Source organism: Typopeltis vanoorti, chromosome 3 (assembly GCF_054136105.1).
Source record: "Typopeltis vanoorti isolate ZY-2024b chromosome 3, IOZ_Tvanoo_1.0, whole genome shotgun sequence".
NCBI lineage: Eukaryota > Metazoa > Arthropoda > Arachnida > Uropygi > Thelyphonidae > Typopeltis > Typopeltis vanoorti.
The window spans coordinates 145,101,487-145,118,984 of record NC_143551.1 but is presented as its reverse complement, the minus strand read 5'-3'; the positions used below and the strand labels follow the sequence as shown (position 1 = coordinate 145,118,984).

The window sequence follows — 17,498 nt, the reverse complement described above, 5'->3', positions numbered from 1 at the left end:
ATATTGGATATGAAAGGCCTTTAATATTACACTACATGGAGCACTCGCATAAATATATCAGCAATCTGAGAACTGTATCAGACTGAAAATAAAATGAATTTATAATTTAGAGTATTTCCCTTTCTTCAACTCTTTCGGAACACAGTATCACACATACACACACACGCGCGCACGCACCAAAAAAAAAAAAAAAAACTTGATTGCTGGGCTAGACGAAAACGTTGGTGGCCTTCATTTATCAACGCCCATGAGCACATTGCTTGTTGTACAGATGGTAGAAATCGCTATCTGGAATGCGGAAAACCATTTGGTGAAACGATGAGCCTTGTTTCTCAGTTGGGTGGCAGAGAGGCGTAGAGGCACTTAAAAAAGAGTTCTCCGTGACAGATTATCGTGTTCCACTTATCAAGGATACTAGAAAATGTTCACAGTTTGTTAATATGCTTACTCAAGCAAGATTCAGTTGTGTGATCAAAGCGAAAGTTAAGGGAATTAAATAACCACAATGAATGCCAATATTAGAGTGAAGTTAGCAAGAAATTTTCAATAGCAAAGTGTGGATCTTTTTTGAATTTAGAATCTGCAGCATATTCACGTGACCAACATACTTAATAATAAGCATTATTTGTGCCTTAACAGGATCTTTTTGATACATTCTATCTTGAATGTAAAAGTGAAATGTGTAATTATTGCTCCTGATGTTGAAAGAATTAAATCAGGAGGTGGGTTGGATGATGCCCTTGCCACAATAATTAAACTCTCAGAAGAATCTAATGTGTCTTGTATTTTTGCTCTTCGCAGACGAACCATGGGAAAAATAAGCATTATTATTATTATAATGACTTCTTCGACAGCTTGGAACTCTCATTCGAATCCAAATGACCATTACGGGATGTATTAAATAATAACTCAGTAGCACACTGAATTCAATAAAATAAACAGAAATACCAGAAGATCATCTGGAGTTATTCAAAACAGCATATAAATCTTTTGTATATGGATCCTGAGGAGAGTACTTCACCGGATGGATAAGGACATTATCTGGAAGGCTAATGTCAATATCAATTTTCTTAACATTCTTAATCTAATGTTTATTTGAAACAGTCGACAAATTCCTTAGTGAAAATATTCAAAACAGCTGTTTGAATATTGTTTTAAAAATGCAAAAAGTTGAGATTAATAAAAAAAAAATTAAAAAAAAATCCTCAGCAACTCTAATTTGATTCTAACCAAAGTGTATAAAGTGTATTGAAAGAAAAATAAAAAGGCACCTTGAAAAGAAATTCTCAGTTATTGTACGATCGATGGGCCAGAAATTTAATCTCTTGTTTGACAGTCTTATGATTAATTTGGATGCAGCAGCATTGAAACAACAGGACTATGAGGAATCGATTACATCTTCTATCATTTGTTTGTTTGTTTGCCAGAAAAAAAAAAAAAAAAAGGCCTGGATTTTCGGATATGCTATTAGGAAAATTATATCCCAACCATTAAAAAACTACATTTATCCTGAGGTATTGCTTCAAGGATTCTTAATGGTAAGTTCCTGTATTTAGTGTTTAACAACCATCAAAGGGTTGTTTAGAGCAATCTAAAGTGCACATTTTTGACTGACAACATTCATTATTACTTAAAATAGATACTAAAAGTCACTTTTATTTCTACATTACCTTCCCCTTGAAAAGAGCCAACGCACAGAGGTTAAAAAAACATCCCTATAAAAGCACGGGGATAATTTATAGAAATAAAAGTGGGTTTTATTAAATATTGTTATGGATATTTATTTAGTTAATTATCAAACAACACTGAGCAATAAACGGCATCAACAACTGCTGAATCGCTAGCAGTACCAGTCCTTTTTCATGCTTCATATAATCTATTATTCCACCCCTTCAAGGCTCTCATTCCCCAAATTCAACCATTTATAATCAGCTTCTATAGTGTATAATGTGTAGCTTATGATGTACAATTTTAATAACAAACTATGTTTCTTTCCATTTCACAAACTTATCTTCATTTGCGTCCCCCCCCCCTTATAAAAGAAAGGCCTCAATTTGTCTTCTAGTTTCTCCTTATTCTTCCACACCCCACTATCCTTTCTTAAATTTTCTGAAGTCGCCCTTGGAAGCTCGAATATGAGGCCTTACTTATCTAAGGTATTGTTGTTTCTTTATGGCTTTTCCTTAGCCTAAGGAGACAAAGGAAAGAAATAAAAAGCAACTGAGATAACCCCCGTGCATCGGACATGAATCATATGAAGTATCCTCCACAACTTTTATACTTGCTTTGCTTTCCTTTATTCAGTTCAAGCAAAATCTCCTCCCGAAGCTGTTTGCATCATTATCCACCGGAAACACCTGACAGATGCAAGCCATCAAAACATACTGCGAAACATTCCCAGTGAAGTTTAATGATCACTGTTTAGACTTTCTGCTGTATACTTAAAGTGCTTGCAAAAGACGTAGACACAATACCTGAATAAAAACGATTACTTTTTTTTTTTTGTCAAATATTTAAGTAAAACTGGCTAAACATTTGTACTGTTTTCAAAAACAAAAAATAACACCGATGCATATTTTAATATGTATATTTAAAAGTAACACTCTTGCATCCCCGAATCCACAATTTTTAGATCGTAATATGGTAGTCATATTACGATCATCGGAACTGATTCTTTATTAATTACCATTGTCCACTTTCGAATGAATTTATCAACGCCTTTATACACTGATTTGAAACTAACATAGAAAAATAAATAAATAAATCGTCTTCTGCTTCCGGTATTTTTCTCCCTCTTCTTGAACTGTCAAAATAGTCGTTTAGTTTCTCGCTTCCTGTAGAGGAAAAAAAAAACAAAAAAACCTTTATGTTCAAAAAGAAATTCCTTAAAATCTGTTTCATTTAATCAACTCTGTAAATTAGTAGCACGTATTTTAACGCTAATTTGGTTCAGTCGTGAATCATTAAAAAGAAAAGGAGGCTAAGCATGGCTTATTACGAGTACCAAAGTTCGAAAAACTAGTTTGAGAAACTGGATATAGCAGCTTAGAAGAAAGAATGAAAAAACCTTGATGCAAATGAAGCCAATGGCTGAGTTTAATAAAAAAATATGCCAGATGAAAGAAAGCCTTCTGTTGGAATGATTGCAAACTTTTAATTCTATTTTATATCATGTGTTTCCACGTTATTTGCAATGGCGATTTTTTTATTATTATTTTTTTCTTGGTTTTGAGTTTTGCATAATGTCTTCCAATCTGTTACTCTGAAATTTTCGCATCTCTCTTTTCTCTCTCTCTCTCTCTCTCTTTCTTTTTTTTTATTTTATTATTATTATTTTTTTTCCAGAATTCCCAGTGATAGCAACAAAACCTTGTTGTGGGAAGTGCTTATCAAAGTTCATTGTGAAAATGTTGATAAGCATATCAAAAACTAAAATACCGAAGCAATTTGCAGCAAAGGAGACGAAAATTCTGGATGACCATGATGATGTTATATAAACAAGGCTGTCACATTCAGAAATTACAGACAGTGCAAACGTTAGTTTTGCTGAAAATCGGCGTGATTGAGATTAGTTAGCATATCTGCTTTCTAACAAACCCACTGCGTTTGAATCCTGCTGGGCTTAGATCTTTTTTTGGGGGGGATGAATTTCATCTTTCAGTATAAGATTCCCCACTTACTGAAGGCCTGAAGTGGCTTGAAAAATTCTAAGTTTGATCTCTACAGCAGGATTTTCCGATTATCTGAAAAAAAAAGTGAACATTTTTAGCCTCCTCAATACCACCCCTATTATGTTTACAACCTTTCGTGGGCTAGAATAACATTAAAAAGCCAAATATCGTAGTTTCTAAAATGATGTTAATCACTGAAGATAATTCATCGTTCTTTGGCAATGCAAATGCTATACCGAAGGAAAAATTTAGCGGTTCCTTGATCAAAGTATATATATATATATGTGTGTGTGTGTGTGTGTGTGTGTGTGTGTGTGTGTGTGTGTGTGTGTGTGTGTGCGTGCGTGCATTCTTATCTATACTCACATAACTTCTCTCTCTCTCTCTCTCTCTCACACACACACACACACACCTATCACTACACTGTATTTATGTGTAGGTTGTGCAACTTCGTGTATGTAGAGTTGATATAAATTTATGATAAACCCACCCACAGAACTTTATAGTAACGATAAGATAATTGTGCTTTCATCCAAGAAAATAAGAAAACTGGTAGGAGAAAACACACTTTAGATATAGCAGATTATGAAGATAGGATTAATCAGTGTATCAGAACATTTATTACGGATTTTATGCAATAACATTACTTGGTTTTGATGATAGCCATTTGAGTCTAATATGTTAAAGGGAAGATTAAGTTCAAAATCAATTTAAAACATTTACCATAATTATTGTCATATTATATATGCTTCACAACCTTGTAGGTAAGTAGCTTCTAAACATTTTCACTTCCATTAAGTACTTTCTTTTTGGTCAGAAATGGCCATTTTTCATTTAGGAAAATAATATTGATGAAGTTAAACCCGTAGCAATATTTTTAATAATTTATTTAATTGGTTTTATATTGTAGTTTTAAATTTATCTTTGTGTATTTATCCTCAAGTTATAATGGAAATTTATTATTGTAAATTGAATCCAAATGCAGAACGCAGTACGTTACTGATTTAATGGGTGAAGCATATATGATTTTCATATTTCCCTTTGTCTGAGAGGGAACTTCTGTGATTGGAGAGTTACTGAGCTTTAAGCTCGCCCTGGAAGGGCAGTGAGATTAGCTGTGTTCAGATGAGCATAGAATTGACTCGGGTCTTTTGTATTTGTAGAATTCTGCTTCATTGTAATCTGAAGCTTGCTTGATCAGCGGGTGTGGATGATTGCTTGTCTTGGTGAAGAACTTTTCTGCTAGATCATGAAGGAGGGATGTGATGTAGGGAATGTTGACTTCTCTGTGAATCTGGGAGTTTCTAATGAACCATGGGGCGTCCAGAATCATTCTCAGGCATTTATTCTGTATCCTCTGCAGCTTTTGAATATTTGTATTCGAGGTATGGGTCCATGCAGGAGATGCGTAAGTGATGACTGGGCGTATTACCATCCTGTATATGAGTAGTTTGTTCCGAGTATCCAGTTTGCTTCTTCTGTTGATCATGGGGTAGAGTTGCGTGATTACTTTGGACGTCTTCGAGCTTATGTGACTAGTGAATTGGAGTTTTTTTTTGTCAAGCATCACGCCGAGATATCTGACCTCAGTCTGCCATGGAATCTTGACTTCTAGCAGGTGTATGTCCTCCTTGGTCTGGATCTTCTTTTTGGAGAACAGTATGGCTGAACTCTTCTGGGGGTTTGCTTGGATCCTCCAGTCCATCAGCCACTTCTCCAGTGTATGAATACTGGTTTGGAGTCTTGTGATAGCTAGTTTGGGGCTGAGAGATCTTGCTAATAAAGCAGTATCATCTTCATATAATGCAGTGATTGTGGAGCTTGGGTTTTAAGGGATATCAGCTATGTAGATAGAAAACAGAAGGGGGGGCCAGAAGTGAGCCCTGCGACACACCTTCCAGGATCTTGCGTCTGGTTGATACAATTTCATTTATTTTGACCTGCATGTATCTTCTCTCTTTGAGGTATGTGTCAATTATTTTTACTAGATTGATTGGAATATTGAATTTGATGAGTTTGTAGAGAAGATCCTGATGCCACACCTTATCAAAAGCCTTAGCCTCATCTATAAAGACCGCGGCTGTGTGGAGGTTCCAATTGAAACCTTTTGTGATATATTTGACCAGCCGGTGTATTTGTTGTTCAGTGCTATGGTGTTTTCTGAATCCGAACTGCTCGTCAGGAATAATTCCTAACTTATCCATTGCTGTCTGAAGCCTTGTAAGGATGACTTTTTTCTGCTTTCTTTCTAAGGCTGGAAAGAAGACTGATAGGTCTGTAGCATTCGGGGAGTTGAGAGTTCTTTCCAATCTTTTAGACTGGCGTGATATCCGCCGTCTTCCATGTAATGTGAAAATACTTGAATCTGAGGATGGCATTGATTATATTGACTAGATGCGCCATCGCTTTTCTGGGGAATAGTTTGATTATTCTGTGTGTGTGATTCTGTCTGGAACTGGAGCCTTGTTGTTGTTCAAATCGTTATTATATTTATAACTTCTGCTGGAGAAGTGGGTGTGATAGGTTCTTAGTTATCCTTTTGTTGTGTTATGACTTGCTTGACTCGGCGGTGAATCTTGTAGATAAGATTGATGTTCAGATTTTCATAAGAGGGGTTACATTGAGTTTCCAAGCTGTCAGCTATAGCTTTTTGCTTTTTCTTTGTCAGTGTGGGCTATTCCCTTCTTGGTCTGAATTGGGGTATAAGTTGCCTTTCAGTGCGGAGGGTTCTCAAGAACTTCCAGACGAGTTATTCTCTTGGTTCAGATTCATCAGTTTGGTTTCCCAGTCTCGGTTACGATGTTTTTGCAGAGCTTCACGGACTTGTCTATTTAGATTATTCAGAATTGTTTTATCTTGTGGGGCTTTTGTGTTGTGGTACATCTTTCTGGCTTTTTTTTTAATCTGATTAGATCCATCATTTCCTCGGGGATCCGACTTAGCGGGTGAAAGACTATAGTTTGGGTGACTGACTTGATTGCGTTTTTGATTTGACTGGTTAGGTTGTTTACAGCAAAGTCTATCTCCTCTTTATTGTGAATAACAGGGACTGGGCCAATGTGCTCTTGAAGAATTCTAGAGAGTTTGTCCCAAGGTATAAATGAGTGTGGTGGAATGAGTTACTCGAGCGTACCGAGCTTAAGCAGGATGGAGTTGTGGTCGGAAGACAGTTCATTTAGTGTTTCCAGCTGATACTGGTATCCAATGTTTCTGAGAATGACTATGTCAAGTACATCTGAGCTTCCAGCTGGGCTGTGATGAGTGGGCTCTGTAGATCCGGCTATAACTATTGAGTTTCGGGTTGAATAATGGTATAGAATGCGACCTTTGTCATTGATTGTGGAGCTGAATCAAGCTGTATGCTTGGCATTAAAATCTCCAGCCGTAATAATGGAGTCAGTAGAGCCGAGAATGGAATCCAATTCAGCTGTCAACAGCGGGATATCGGGTGGGTTGTATGCGGCGTAGATTTTGATGCTGCCGGTATTATTAGTGTGAACTTCAATACCTGTTATCTCAAGGTTTTAGTCTGTGGGTTGATCAGGACGTTGTAGCTCAAATACTTTTTGATGTATACAGCTGTGCCTCCTCCACCGGCGTTAAGTCTGTCTATTTTATACATCGTAAAGCCCCGTAATTTTGGGCTATTAGCTGGCCTAAGGTGCGTTTCGTTAACTAAGACTATATCAGGATTGTATCTGTGAATGAACTCTTGCAGTTCGAGGAGTTTGTTTAGTCGGCCATTACCATTCCATGCTATTATCGTGAGTGAGTTTGGTTTGAGTTTTTTGTACATTGTATAGTGCTGTCAGTATGGATTGGGTTTCTAGATAAAGTCTCTTTTTGGAAGATGCTGAGGAGCTTGCTTTGCTGAATTCCTGCAGCATGGTGGCAAGAGACGCATCAAACCTTTTTAATATCTTCTTGAACAGGTCAAGCAACTGCTCTTTGCTGAAGGCTTGAACAATATCATCCGTGATGTCCATAGTTGGATAAGAATCGCCTTGGTAGATATTCCTCTTGTTCAGTTATGCCTGTTTTGGCAATCCTGTAGGCTTATAGCTACTATCAGATCCTGTAGACTCACGCAGAAGTCTACTAGCGAAGTAAAACAAGTTTGTAATGCCCTACTAAAAGGGGAAAGGAGGGTCAAGAACTCACTTGGCCACAGAATGAAACCTACCTCCCTAAAATACCATAAATCCACCACTGGTCCTCGTTTCGGGCGGGACCTACACGGCCATCAGACCTCTTGCATATTTCATACAGAGGGGGAGACAGTAGGAATCATACTGTGTCAGAGCCAGTGAGATTCCTGAAAAACCTTGTATGAAATCTAATCAGGCTCAATCTAAAATAATACGTCTGTTCTCGTCAAAAGTCCAAAGCAAATCCAAATGCCTGTGTTTTAGTCCTAAAAAAAACTGGGAGATGGACTGAGTCCTTGACTCTTTATTCCGTCATCTGAATGAAGAAAATCTGTGTAGGTGGGGTGTTATTGAGCTAAAAGCTCTAGTCATGGCTGGGTAACGGCAATAGCCGAGCCTCAGTTAAAACTTCATTGGCTACAGCATTGCTATCCGTTACTCTGGAAGTCCTAAAAAAGGACTTGGGACACATCTCTGTACTGTCTAAATTCAAATACGAAGTGTAAAATAAAATTTACAAACGGCATATCCAGAAATTATTTAGGTATGTGTGCTAAAACAACTTTGTATTCTGGAATATTTCTTTGGAGAGTGGAGATGGGTGAGTAGTTGGAAAGGCTATTTTTTCTTTTTTCTTTCTTTTTTTTAAAAAAATTTTTGAGACATTGGATTTTTTTATTACTATAGTTTTATATGGTGAAAAATATTGATTTTTTTTTCCTCATGAAACCTCGGGTTTTTTCAGCCAGGAAAACAGGTGAACCCGCTAACCCATGCATTTAATTACCTTATTGATACTTTTCATATTTAAAGCAGAAGCAACTAAGACCTTATAGTCTTAGTTTCTTTGGACGTAATGCCAACCATTTCGAACCAATGTAAACTTTATAATTAATGAACTATTACTCCATTTACGATTAAAGTTTCATGTTAGAGAAATAAATGAGTATAATACAATTATGATCAAATGACCTTCTATGAATATATTATTTCTTTTTCGCATAAAAATTCGTAAAAACATATACAATTCAGTTTTCCTCTGCATAAAAATGTAAATATAAAATTACTCGTATAGTCCCAGTGAGTTGTTTGCATTTTAATTGTCTAATTACTTCTATGTAATTTTGTTTTGCATACTTACGAAAAGTAAAAGCTGAACATATTCGACAGAAAATGTTTTCGTATGAGATAATTTGACAGTGTTTACTAATGCAAGTCCCATGACCTTAAATTTTTCAATATTTGTAAACTAGATCTTATAGAAAGTTAGAGCGAATCAAAATATTACATTCAGGAGGGGGGGGGGATTCAAAAGTTGACATTTTTTGTGGCTCAATATTTATACATTTAGAGAGAGGGATGCATTTTCGTCCATCCTGTTTGTTTTTAATTATTGTATTGAGTTTTTTTTTTATTTGTAAACGATATTCTTAAAAAAAAGTGATGTCAGTGATCGAATATGTAGTATAAGAATGAAAAGAAAGAAAGAAATAGCAGTTCTCGTAAGTTGGTGAAATTTGTCGAATGGTATTATAATAACTGAGTTCTTTAATGTCTAAGAGTTTCATAAGCTAACAGAAAAACTCTAGCAGTACCATCCTAATGAAAAAAAAAAAAAACTGGTTACAAGATGTTATAGGATACTGTGCATAGACGGCTGTCCATTGACCTTGTCGCCAATTTTTTGTATCACCATAGAGGACTCCAAGAAGCCCCTCCTACTGCGTTCCTGACATTCTGAGGAAAATATTAAAGTGGGATTAAGGAGGCGGGTGAAAGGGATCCATTGCAACGACCTGCCATCTCTTTCCTACTGCGGGAGGTTACAAACGAATGAAAGGGTTAAGCGGGGGAAAATATAAATGGAAAAGATCGTAATGAATATATTGTTTAGAATAAAGTTTCAGTGTTGGTAACAGCAGTTGGCATATTTCTATTCTGTCACGCGATGTTACCATTAATAGTAGTAGTAGTGTGAACTTCTCTTTCCTGTAAATATTATTGCACTATAGTTTATTTTAATTCACGTGGAACAGGAATGAAGGCGTAATAGGAAACGTCACTAGTGTCGCTTCCTATAATGGCAAACAAAGTTCCCCTTCCCCTTCCCCCTGTATCTCTGTCTGTCCTTCACTGAGTGAAACAAGTTCATGCATCCTGTTTGCCTAAAAAAACTTGAAAAGCGATGAGCTATTTCAAAGTTGCTGCATTAAATACATTGTTAAAAGAGCAAAACGAAAGATGTTTCTCCTGTTTTTTTTTTTCTAATCTAAATTTTCTATTATTAAAAAAAAGTGACTTAGTATGCATTTAAGATGCAAAAAAATGCCTGTACACAAACCAACAGGAATGCATAAAATAACATAGAATAAAATAATAATAATAATAATAATAAAATAAACAACAAAACAAACTAAAATAAGATAAATAATAAAATAAATAATAAAATAAAATAAAACAATTAATAAATCGACAACAATAACAATAATCATAAATCTATAATATAAAAATAACCACTGTTTTTTTCCTCTCCCAGAGGGAGCAAATGACACTTTTTTCGTTCTAACTTTTGGATTTCGATAGACAGCCGGTCTTCTGCTCTCAACATCCCAGAGACAGAGCATCTCCATGGTGTGATGAGTAATCCTAAGAAGAGAGAGTAATCCTAACTCGTATTATTTATATGTACTCGTGTGTGTTTTACCATCGATTTTGCTGAGTTCTGTGATTAAAAGCCATGTTTTCTAAACAGAATGAAACCCTATTTGTCTGTGCTAAAAGATTGATTAGCTCATGAATTGGCTGAAATGAAAAAAAAAAAGTTCTACTCGGTGATTAGAATTGAACCTAGCAAAAATACTTCAACTCTTTAACTGCATTTTTATCTAATTACTTGCGAATTGAAGTCCTCTGCACCTGTCCTGATCATCAAAAACATGAATCACGTGTCAAAGAGAGAGATTGGATGAAATTATTTTTAATTCAGACCAAACCTAAATTTCTGCGATAAACATGAATGAGATTCCTTAATTTTAAGGAATTGCCTTGTTTTAAGGAATTGCCTTAGTCTCGCAGTGACACTACATTAGAATCTGGCTTCGATTCTAATCGTTCAACAGAAGAAACTTTTTCTCAGGCCCTTTTGTTTTCAGCTGATTCCATAGTTAGTATCTTTAGGGTAAGAGTCTATTTTTTGTTTATGTTTTTAATTCGGGTATTCAGCAAAATCTACCGCTGGATAGTTCTGTGCTCGATTTTGATGATTTTTTTTTTTTCGAATTCATTTATAGTTGCTAATCACAATTGGTAAATCCACTTTCTTTAATCGATATTTTTCTAATTTTAAAATTATTAGGCGTACAGCACAAGCACTACATTCCAATAATTACGTCCCACGGCTCAATGCGAAGACACACGCACGCACGCACGCGAACACACACCATTTGGTAGAAAAGTATCATTAACTCCATTCAAGGATAGCGGGATAAAAAAACGCATTTTCAGTAGTCTGAATTAACCTGTATTTTCACACGAAGGTGGAGTGACTCGTACCTTTCCCTCCTGGAAACTCGGATTTTCTTCTAGAAGAATACAGACAGAATTATAAATCACTTAAAAATCCAGCTCGACATATATACATACATCCTATTGGTTAGAACAGATTTAACAATGTATATGGCAACAAATATAAAATCAATATTTGCTGTCATGCTGAGTGTAATCCCAGGTTATAATTAAAGTTTCCGTAAAAGCAGATGTCATCCTTAAGTCATTTGGACAGAGTGAGCCTAATTGGGCCTCGAAGCAAGCAATTTGAAATGTGATAAAATATTAAAGATTTTGCTGCACATAAAGCAAGAAAGATTTTTTTATAATTTTTTTCTTTTCGTAAAAGTATAATTAAGCAAATAAATAAATATATTAAGTTTAATAGTGTTTAATTGCACACAGTATACCGAAATATTTTAAATCAGGATCTCCACCAAAATTATTCCAATTGGACCTTGCATTTGCAGTGACCAAAAGGGTGGGAAATGCTTCTGCCCTGAAAATTTACTCTGAAAGATTATTATTAGTATATAATAATAAAAATTTAATTACAACACTGGAATTATTTCATTTGAATATTTAATATTATTAACTATTATTAATAATTGTTATATTTTCATACTAAGTAAACTAATTATTATAGTAAAACACCTAGAAGTAACCTATACATATTTGATAATGATGATTATTTCGTATTAATATTTTTACTGCATTTCACGATGAACTGTTTATGGGATATTTACAAAAAAATTCAACAAGTATCTCGATTAAAGTGCTTTGTACAACAACAGTCTTATTTAACTTCCTCTTGACAAGCTATCCATAAATAGTAACCCTTGACTGAGCTCATGGTACCACTACAGTCGGCCACATGTGTGTGTGCGCGCGAGCGCTATGAAATTCTCTTTTTCAAAATAACATTCTAATTGGTAATGACTCCTTCCAGCTGTCAATTCTCTTTTTACTGTCAAAATATCCCACTTCATGCAGAACAACGCATGTGTGATAGACAGAGAGAGATTTTTCCTAAATGAACCAGCTGCGATGTTGAGCTGTGATGTCATTTAAAACAGACTCGTTCAACTTACTCATATGTTATAGAGGTAAGCATTTTTTTTTTCTGTATGTGTGTGCATGTATTTCAAAGAGTGCTTCTTTTGTCTTTGAAAATAAACTTAGAATTCAAGATTTAGAGAACATAATTTTTCAAAAATTCAACATTAAACATAAAATATTAAAACGTTAAGAATTGAACGAAAAAATATTCCATCTAAAATAGAGAGGTACGTAAACAATGGAGCAGCTATCCTTGGTGGGAAGGGGAGTAGCGCTTCGTAAGTCAGGTGTGAAAGGATGAACTTTTAGATTGGTAATAATGATACAGTGGGCAGTAATGTGGTGCAAATTTAGGATTTTTTTTTCCTGTTTCAGCTACGAACTGAGCCACCTGCTTCAAATTGATGTTTTTAATTGATATATAAAGGAATAATTACTGAGCCTAAACGTTACCGAATACTGTGCATGAGTGCATGTACTTACCTGTATTACATAATAATAATAATAATAATAATAATAATAATAATAATAATAATAATAATAATAATAATAATAATAAAAGAGAGCGAGACAGAAAGAGGATCCCATTTTCTCTTTAACCATGTATATTTGGTATGCTCTTCACTTTGTCGATTTGCAAATTATTCTTTCATTCGAACAAAACTCTGATGCCATGATCAATTTATTTTCCAATGGAAATTCGATTTGAACTCCAATTCTTATCTTGTGCGGTGCATGACAAAAAAATACAAGCAGATGATTATAATAACATAGAAAACTGTTCACTTCCTGAAGAAAGACGATGCTTAACATCGTTAGAGTTAAAGATAGTTTTAAAGCAGTAGGTTCTGCATCAATAACTATAATGTTACTTTACTTGTGACCATATGCAAACGTATTCTGAAAGAAACATATTCAATATATCTTTCTATCTATTCATATATTGACATCACAGCATATGTTTGAATGCGCAGAGGCTACCAAATGCAGTAGGAGTGAAATGAATGTAAAGTAACTTTATAATCAACATAGTCAACGATGAAGTCACCATTTCAATATTTTTGTATCTCAGAAACGTTTAAGCAAAGAAATTTAAATGTAATTCCCATTTTAGTTAAAGTAATATTGTACAACTTATTTTCTATATTCATTTAATGAATTGATATAGTTGAAGCAGTTTTAGCAGAATTTTTAGTACAAAAATCAGTTGTTGTTTTTTTTAATTATAAATGACATCATTTTCAAAGGAAATATCATGTATGATATTTAAATAAAGAATCTTATTATGTGTAAGAATTTTCAAATATTAATTATTCCTAAATGAACAGTTATAAATTGTAAAGAAATAAAAATCGAAAACTAGTGCAACGGTAAAATGGATCAGCATATGTGACGTCATTCATAGTAGGATATGAAGTAAGACTTGATGTTTTATATAACGTTATATGGCGTACTGAACTTTATTGCGCCACCAATAGCAAATTTAAACACCGATAGTGGAAAGAAAAAAGTACTTATTTTTTGCTAAATTTAGTTCTGGGCAGATTAAATATTCACTTTGGAATCACTAAATAATGTAGATATAAGTATACTTTACATTCAAATAAATTCCTCCTATCTTAGGATTTTTGAACTACACATTTCCGATCAAAGATTACGGGAATTTTTTCTAGATCTACATACGCGATCGTATGGATATTATTATTTTTTCTGTACATATTTTCTCGTTTAAAAATATAGTCGTGATGTTTTATTTTATGATAATCCCACTCAGGAGAGGTTGTTCGGCATATAATACACTGATCCCGTGGATAGAAAGAATGATGAAGGAAAGGAAAGAAACTAGATAACACTGGATTTAAAGACTTGCAGAGTGAACTCTAGGGAATACAGAAGGAAGACTTTCAGAAAGAACAGTAGCAATAGAGAGAAGGAACGAAGAAGAAAAATTTCGTTCAATTGGGATTTGAACTGTGAAAGATTCCTGACTGGCAGTTGCGCGACTCCTAAACATATTTAGAAGGCATCGGAGAAAGTACCGATGTTCATTCTGATGAAAACAATGACCATAAATATATCTGTAAAAATGGATGTAATATAAACTAAATGTGTGAAAAGAGAGTGAAGTGAATCAGTTAGAAAAGGGTCACTACGCAACCTAATTGCTCTTTTCTGGCTGAATGAGAAGTTTTAGAGGGTTCTTAGAAGCACCAACTCCAAATGTGAGAATAGTATTCATCACGTCATTAACAATTATTCAATAGAAAAGCGCCTTCTCGAGAAAAAGAAAAACAAACCTAATGCCTTGGATGCCGGAGAGACGAGACTTGTAATATACTTATGAAAAAAAAAAAAAAGGAAATTACAATTGTTAGAGTTATTTCAAATAAAGAAATGTAGATCTAGTGATGTCTAAACATTGGGATGTGTTGTCCAAAGTAAAAGTGGAATAAAAAGGTTCTTTTTAGTGAACGAAAAGACACAGGCTTCGGTTTTTTCCCTAGCATTAAAGTTAATAAAAGTTGCTAACTCTGTAGTGAAGTAATAAAATGAATTTTGTAGTGGTAAGCTGTTCAAATGAGAAAGAGGAGGGCGTAGTCATTAACAAAACGGTAGTTCTATTTGTTGGAACCAACGCTGGATCTCTGGATTCGTATGGTACTCCAATATTAGTTGCTAAGCAGGAGGATAAGGATTATGCACCATCAGTAACATCGTGCGACCAGAGAGAAAGCTCACATTTCAGTTACAAACGACCGAAACAGAAAATAAGTTAGAAGCTTACTTAACAGGCTTTTGTATAATACTCATAATGCCTTAGAGATATCAAGAGTAACCCTTTCAGTTTCGCCAAAGGTTTCCATGCAGTTACACAGGTAAATTACATACGCTAGAAGATCTGTTGATTATCAATGACGGATTCCATATTGTTGACGAGTCAAGAGGTTTCCAGGTTATGTTGAAGTTGAGTAAGTAATGAGTTTCTCCATTACTTTAGGAAGAAATAAAATGATATTAATCGGATGGTAATTTGATGGTAAAGAAATAGGTTGGATATGGACCTGTTTCCAAGCTTCAGGAGAAATATCGTGATATTTCTCCAGTGCAAATTTTCTGCTTTTGGACATCAGTTTTGAATTTGTTATTTGTTTGCAACTATTTCAAACTTTAGTGTAATCAAGAAAGAAAAATGGAGATTTTAATGCAAAGCCAATTGCGATTTTTCTCCATAACGCCTTTACACATTTATCGTGGAACCAAAGTTTAGATAATGAATAAGACTTTAAAGTGGAATGGGAGAACGAATGTGTCCATACCAGAAAGAATTGTTTCGGTGATGCATTCAGCACAAGTTTTGATCAAAGAACTGAAAAAAATCAAACTATAACGTAACCAAGAAAATGATGTTTAGAATTCACAAAGATCATTCTTATAATACCAAATGGATGAGAGGGACCGTGTGAGTGTGTGACAGAATAGCAACACTCACACAATCATTCTGCATTTAACGCTTGGTTGTGATCTGAACTGATGACAGAACAAATAGCACTTACAAGTTACAAATAATGCTTGTTATTCGGGAGAAGATCAGGAGTTGGAAGAATGATTTTTATTGTCTGAGAGATCGTTTGTGTGCGAGATCGTTGATGATGGAATGACTCAAATGATTCGGCAGTTTCTTTCTGCTAGAAAAGGGAAAGTTGATCTTCTGTTAAAAGGGGAGAAAATGTGGCTTTGTAGACTAGATTTGACATTTATGTTATCCGGATTTTTCATGCTTGTCCTTTAAAATTGGTGGAAATTACGAGAAATGTGGAATACGTAATAATAATTTTTTGATTAAATCATACATAAAAAATTTCAGTAAACTGTTTTACAGATAGCGTTCTATAGAAGGTCTCTATAAATTATACGTTCTGCATACGTCATATCTAATAAAAAACATTACCTATTACTTTACTGCTTATTGTATATTCCAAAATGCTCATTTATAAATTTACAACTTAAACTCCATCCTATAAAATATTTATTATCATTTAGTATTTACAGGAAAGCAGCAATAAAGTGCATACACAAAATTAAAAACGATACATATAGCTTCTATTCAAGGTCACATACGAATAGCGAAAAAAAGACTGATAAATAATTAACCTATTTTTAAGGCTAATATAATAAAGCCTAATGTAATAAAGCAGTACTTCAAGATAACGTACTAAAAGTTACTTTTACGAGTATTAATTCAGAAATATGTTCAGTAAAAGCATTTAAGGCACAATTTTCTATATAGTATGAATAAGACTTTCTGTTACTGTGACTTATAAGTTTAATAAAAAAAGTGTCATTACTTATAGGCTAAAGGTTTGCAGACTAGAGGAGGAGTGAATATATAAATATCCTATAAATAAATAAATATCATATAAAGCCTTTTAATTCCCTAAATGGAATAGGCGACTTTCTTTTAGTTCCAACTTTTTGGAAATCTGTAGCCAGTCTCCATCTTTCAGCATTCAATACGATGTTCTTAATCCTAACTAGTATTTATTAGTATTACAAATATTTCTTCTCTGGCTAATTGTTCTGGGGTATGGGATTAACAATCCGGTTTTCATTTCTTATGGGAGAAAAACTTTAGGTATCTGTGTCAAACACAGACTAACTCTGAAATCAGTCGAAAAAACAAGTATAGAAAAGGTTCTTTAGTCAGGTAGTAGAACCGAACTTGGAAGTTCTATTCCACTCATCTCTTTGTAGACTTCGTCTCATACAAGTTACCTTATCTACTGATAAGGTAACTTGTATAAAGCGAGACAATCGTATACTGTATAAGAAACATTCTTTGGCTCAGTGTTGCTCAATCATTTTTTTATTGATTGGCCAACCTAATCCACAAGAAAATTTCGAGCACTTCTGCATATTGCAGTATATACGTATCAACGTTTATACGTTTGTAGTTGGGGGAAAACCATTAATATTGAGAGCAGAAAATGCAATAAGATATAAAATCATAAGACCACTAGCACTACTGATAAGATATGCAAATCACGGAATACTCATCAAGTCCATTACTAAATAA

The 17,498-nt window shown here is 34.4% G+C and overlaps 1 protein-coding gene across 2 annotated transcripts in view; it reads left to right on the top strand.

The window, feature by feature from the left end:
- The first annotated feature begins 1,445 nt into the window (after positions 1-1,445).
- Positions 1,446-17,498, top strand: part of LOC150108632 (uncharacterized) — a 516,846-nt gene continuing 500,793 nt past the window's right edge. The window contains exon 1 of one of the 2 annotated variants that reach the window (XM_090390897.1): positions 1,446-1,538. The gene's annotated coding sequence lies outside the window, so the exon portion shown is untranslated. Of the gene's footprint in view, positions 1,539-12,256; positions 12,472-17,498 lie in introns of those variants that run through there. The other variant, XM_090390895.1, reaches the window with a different exon arrangement.